Consider the following 6672-nt stretch of genomic DNA (forward strand, 5'->3'; position numbering starts at 1 on the left):
CCCAGCAGAACTCGGCTCTCTTGGCATTAATCGGATTTATTGGTCTGAGAGGTAGGTGAAGATGTAGGTTGCTATCTGAAGACATTTTTAAAGCAAAATCCTCCACCACTAAATTCTTAAGACTTTGGTGAAATTTTTCTAGAAGATTCTCTTACACTTTAAGCAAATGTGATTATTTTTAGTGCATGGGAGAAACACTGTAATTCTCCTAAGAAAATTCAGTTCCATGGAGAACTCACATGATATAACGACTTTGAGTTTGCCTAGAATAGGGATAAAGTTAGGAAAAACTTTCAATCTCTATAAACTAAGAAGCCAAAAATCTCCCAGCCTCCTCTCCATTTCACTTTTACTGAACTGAAGTATCTTCCACAGACATTTCTAAAGGACTGGAGCCCTGCTATACAAAATTCTCAGTGAAAAGGAATAATTTGATTCATGAGGCCCCTTATTCATCTGTCCACGATTAGCCCCTTAAAGATTCCATTTAACAACAGATGAGTTATAGAAATTACTATAAAACTCAGCACTAATATAGCCAGTGCAACTCTATAAATAAGCAAGATATAATTCCTTCCCTGAGACAATTTCCTGTCCAATGGAGGACAAAGACAGATACATTGTGGAGGTGATTTGAAAGAAATGAAAATGGCGTTTTCCTATAAAATGTTTAGAGTCTCCTTTCCTGAATAATCTATTCAATGTCTGTGTACAAAAGATTAAACTCAGAACTCAACAGATAGATCCTGAACAAAAATAGGAAATGCATGGAATAATATTTCAAATTCATATGGAATCAGACTTACTGGATCCACTGAGACTGAAGGAACCCCCAAATCTAATGCCTGGAAATAATCTTTAACCCTCGAGCTAAAAGTCTTCCATGAAGCCACCACTAAGTCCAAGAGAGCCAAAATATGACCTTGAACACAACCTTCCTTGATTTAGAGATCACCTCAAGAACAGATTTGATGCATTACATACTAATGATCAACAACCAGAAGAATTGTGGGATGACATCTGTTGCAGACCGTGTAAGACTAGTCAGAGGTTCGAGGCCCTCTAGGGCTGAGTATAACAAATGAGGCCACTGGCAGTTAATGGAAAATTGCTTTCATCTTAATATTCAGGTATATATATTAAATTAATACACTGGAGCCTTTGAAAATCCACAGATAAATGTGATATTTTCCTAAAGCCGAGACTAAAGGTTGCAAGGTTAAACCTTTCTCCAAAGGATTACCTAAAAATATCTTAGCTACTTCTCGGTTCTTTGTTCTATAGACAAAGAACCTATCCTCCCTAATCCCTTTTCCAGGTGCAGCCCATTCACCTGGGCTTCTCCTGCAGAACTCTCACCTTCCCCCAACTGACCTCAGGGGCTATAGATATGATAATTGGGCCTGAGACTCCAAGTTGCTGGAAGTTGCTGGCCTGGGATTCGAACCAGTGAAGTACAATGTAAAGTTACCTGAATGTCTGGAAAATTACTGATGTTAGCTGTATCCTGTTTTAGTCCCTCCCAGCTTGGTGTGAAACTCCTCCCCTAAATAAAACAGAGGCCTGGGCCTTCCCAGGTGTGCATTACTGGTTGGAAGGCATGGAGTAAAGATTACGCTGCATTACGGGTTGGAAGGCATGCATTAAAGATTGCAGGGCAGTGAGTCGCTGCCTGCAGAAGCCATGATGCCTGTAGTCCCAAGCCTGCCCACCAGTGATGTATCCACCCTGGCTTTGGGGTGCCTCATTGTCTCCCTTCTTCTGTTTGTGTATTCTTTCGCTATCCCTATCGCCGCTGGATCTCCCCTCCTCATGAACCAAACACGCGTGACAACTATGTCGAGGTCAGACCCCGACAGACATCAAGAATTTGAAGGGGCAGACAGCCGAAACCAATGGGGATGAATTAATAAGGGTGAAGACAATGAGAACGACAATATGAAGTGATGTATGTAAACAGTGCCATTGAGTTGCTCACATAAAAGTTGTGAGTGGATGTACATTTGGTATGTATGTTGCCAACAAAATAAATGAAGTGTTTGTTCATTTTTATTGTGAACTGAGTGATAGTTTACATGGAAGAGCACCAGTTTTACACCATAATTTCATTCAATGATTCCAACTTCCTTCGTGCATCATCATTCAAGTATTTGACGCCATTCTTTGTTTTTCTTTTCTTTCCTGGGGTGGGGGTGGGGAGTTGTACACAAAAACACTCAGGAAGATATAATAATTTAACAACCAAATGGCACATTCTGCAAGCCTGCCTCTTGGCCACCAGCTATCTGTCTCTCTCTTTCCATGAATCTAGCTAGATTCGTCAGATGCTACCTCTCTCCATGTCCTCATCTCTGCCTCCAACTCTGGTGTCGCTGCTTCTCTGGATAGGGTCCCACATTCCGCTTGTGCTCTTCTCCCTTGATGGTCCTAGGGTCCTCTGTTTCTGGACTGTAAGATTAACTACTCCCCCATTTTTGTTATAAAACTTCTACCTTGACAATTGTGACAGTCACAGTTAGTCATGATAACAATTACTCACTATTGAATCATAAGAATCGTAACCCCATCTGTTTTCACCAGACCCATCTAGATGAAAACTATTCAAAGGGGGCTCTATCTTTCCCCACATACTCTTCAACTAAACTCCGTCTTGAAAACTTGTAAGCCAGTTACTTTGTGCCTTTATCGCCCCTTCATTTTAGGTAGCCAATGTCTAAGTTGGTCATCCATATCTACCCTGTGTACAGAGGGAACCGGATTGAAACTTGATGTGAAGACTCCTTCCCTCTCAGTTGGCATCTTGATCTACTACATCCATAAGTTTAGGTCAAAAAATAAAGTAATACTTAATGAAAAAGCATCTTACATCTAATTACAACTCTTAACTCTTGAGTTTTCAAGTTTGGTTGCTAGTAGGACTTGAGCACCTACTCTTGCCATCTTCATGTGCTTCTTGTTGTTGTTGTTGTTGTTAAGTGCCATTGAGTCCGTTTTGACCCATAGCGACCCTGTACAGGGTTTCCGAGGGTGTAAATCTTTACGGGAGTAGAAAGCCTCATCTTTCTCCCGCGGAGCGGCTGGTAGTTTCGAACCGCTGACCTTAAGGTTCACAGCCAGATTCGTAACCACTACGCTACCAGCACCAGAAATACAAATCCTTGCCGTTGAAGACCTGTAGTGGGAAGGTGGACATTGTAGCATACATACGCTCAAACTGTTTCACAGTGTGTTTATGTGGGATAGTTTACTGTGCCAAGGCCACAAAGTCTTCAGGGTCAGGAAATATTTTTCTTGTAGAGAAATTTTGCTTCTAATGCTATTTGCTTTGTTTGGCATTTGGGCCTACGTTTTGAAGATAACACAGTTGGGTCATTCAGCTTTGAGAGAGTGAAGGCCTCTTGTTGCGGTGTTTCTCCTTTAACGTTTGGGGAAGATTTTCTGAAAGCTTCCATCTGTCTGCAATTTGATATATTGAGAATGTAGAGCTACAAAGTGACTAAAAACAGAGCTTAAATTGGTTGCTGCAAGTATAGGAACCCTAATACAAATATATATGTATGAAGAATCTCCTTTCTATTGTTGTATTGTAGTGAATAGACGTATATAGCAAAGCACTTGCTAAGTCAGTGGTTTTACATGCACAATTCCATCCCACTGGTTATATCCATCCTGCTGGGAAACTATCACCACTTCTGGTTTCCAAGTTATCCCACCTCTGGGACCAGAGACTCAGTCTCCCTAAACTAAGACTCCTTCCCAGCCCTCCCACTCTTGGTAACCACTAACGAACTTGGTCTCTGAACATTGTTTGTTTCATATAGATGAGATCATACAATATTTATCCTTTTGTGGTTGACTTGTTTCATTCAAAGTAATGTTTTCCAGGTTTACTGTCGCATATATAAGGCCTTCATTTCTCTTTATGGCTGAAAAATATTCCATTGTACCAGTGTATAAGAGTTGTGGTTGTTGTTAAGTGCCATCGAGTCAGTTCCAATTTATAACAGCCTTGTATAGAGTTTCTGAGGCATGACTGATGAGTTTGAACAGCCAACCTCACAGTTCAGACAACTTTATGTTCCAGTGCTTATTCTACAGTGTCGCACCCCAATTCCAGATGTAACAATGTTGTTGTTGTTGTTGTTGAGTGCTGTCAAGTTGGTTCTGACTCATAATGACTCCATTTCTGAGGGGCATCTGGTAGGTTTGAATTGACGACCTTGTGGTTCGCAGTCCAGTGCTGATCCTACAGCACCACACTGGGAGGCCATATGCACCACAAATTTCTTGTCTAGTCATCCGTTGATGAATTGGGGTTATTTTTGTCTTTTGACAATTCTGAGCAGCAATAAGCTTTGGTATAAGTTTCTTGTTTTTATTAAGAGAAGCATTTTGCTTGATTAAGGAAAACGGGTCTTGCTTAAAATTGCCACTTTGACAATTTGCAGGGTTAATCCCCTTGTCATAATTAATATCATAATATATGAGGCAACCCTTGATTGAATTTTTTTAATGGCATAGTTGATGTTCTAAATCTTTAAGTAAGTCTTTAATTAAGTAGTGGCTTATACAACCCATAACGATTTTGATGAAATTAACCCAATGAAGAACCAAAAGGGAAGATCATTGCCTTGGAGTCAGTTCCAACTCATAGCAACCATATACGTCAGAGGTCAGCTGCCCCCTGGAGTTTCCCAGGCTGTAATCTTTATGGTAAGGAGCTCTGGTAGCATAGTGGTTACGAGTCTGGCTGCCAACCTCAAGGCTACCAGTTCAAAACTACCAGTGGCTCCATGGGAGAAAGCTGAGGCATTCTGTTCCCGTAAAGATTTACAGCCTCGGAAACCCCATGCAGGGTCACTATGAGTTGGAACTGACTCCACGGTACTTAACAACAACAACAATCTTTATGGCCATAGACTTCAACCTCTTTCTTCTGCAGAGCAGTTGTTGGGTTTAAACAGCTGACGTTTTGTTGAGCAGCTGAGCACTTAAGCACTGCACCACCAGGGTCCCCCCGCTCCCACCCCTACCCCAGAGAGGCTGCAGGCTTCAAGTGAAAAGCACTTCACATTGCTCTTGGGGCAGTGTGGTCCATTTTGAATGGATATCACAGGGAATTCAAATGATACAAGGAATATGTTGTTGAGGGATGCAGAGAAGGTTTCACAGAATGAAACAGGACTAGAAATATCCCCAAATCGCAACAACTCCCCAAATTCGAATACCTCAAATATCACCAAGTGACTACGTGACCAGATATTTGGCTCTAGATAAAAATGGACTTGTTATTGTCACCATCCATTTAGATGTTGTTGACTTTGGGTGGCAATCAAACTGGAATCAAGCCCGCTTGATATTGCTTTAGGACAATGATGTCAGTAGCTGCGTGTTAAATTTAAAAAAAATTCGAGATCCGTTGAATGCCAAGTTACACAAGCAGAAACACAGCAATCGCTTCTCGTTTGCTTTCTATGAGATTTGTATGGCTTCAGGGCCAAACCCAGAGCAAATCCACAGCAAATGGGGGAATTGGCAAGTGTTTTTGATACAGCATATAAACTGCACAGTGACTGGGAGACATCCCCAGTCCATTTCTCCAGCCACCTTGAAGTACACGAAGTAGGTGAGCACTTTGAAAGGGCGGGCAGTGAAAAGCTTAACTCCCCTCAGCGTTGTTGTAGTTGTTTTCTTTTCCTTTTCTTCTTCTTGTTAAATAGCATCAAGTTAGTTTTGACTCATAGGAACCCTGTATAGGGTTTCTGAGGAGTGGCTGGTGGGTTTGAAACACTGAACTTGTGTTTAGCAGTCCAGTGTTTAGCGTAAGCAACACAATATGCTTAATTGCACACCTTTCTTGTCTTTTAACATTTTATTCAGCATCAGGTGAAAATTTACATAGAAAATTAATTTTTCAACCTAAACTTTACACACAGATTGTTCTGTGGCATTGGCTGCCATCCCATCTTAGGTCAGCACTCCCTTCATTTCTTCCAGGGGCTCCCCACTTCCGCTCATCCCTCCCTGCCTTCTCATCTGTGGTTTTGTGCAAATGTTGCTCTTTGGGTCTCATATAGCTGAATGGAATCTATTCAGCAACAGCAAAGAATGATGTGTGTGAGAAACAACTCAAATTTTGGATGAATCTAGAAGACATTATGCTGAATGAAATAAGTCAAACACAAAAGGACAAATATTACATGATATCAGTATTATAAAAAATAAGCAACGATAGGTTTACACACAGAAACAAACATTCTTTGATGGTTACCAGGAGGAAGAGAACTAGGGGAGAATTACCAAGTAGGTAGTGTTGTTAAGTGTCATTGAGTAGTTTCCGACTCTTAGGGACCCTGTGTAGGGTTTCCAAGGTTTCTAGATAATAGACAAGAGTTAGTTCTGTTGAGGGGAAATGGAATATACAATATGGTAGAAGTCTAAACAACATGACCAAGACAAAGGAAGCCCCTGAGAGACACACAAGAATAAACAATTGCAGCTAATGCTATAACATTTACAGTGATAAGTAACAATGATTTATGAGTTGATACATAGGAAAACCTGGTAGCGTAGTGGTTATGAATCAGGCTGCAAACCTTAAGGTCAGCAGTGCAAAACTACCAGCCACTTCGTGGGAGAAAAATGAGGCTTTCTACTCCTGTCAAGATTTAC

The sequence above is a fragment of the Chrysochloris asiatica genome, unplaced genomic scaffold (genome assembly GCF_000296735.1).
Source record: "Chrysochloris asiatica unplaced genomic scaffold, ChrAsi1.0 scaffold00278, whole genome shotgun sequence".
NCBI classification, from domain to species: Eukaryota; Metazoa; Chordata; class Mammalia; order Afrosoricida; family Chrysochloridae; genus Chrysochloris; species Chrysochloris asiatica.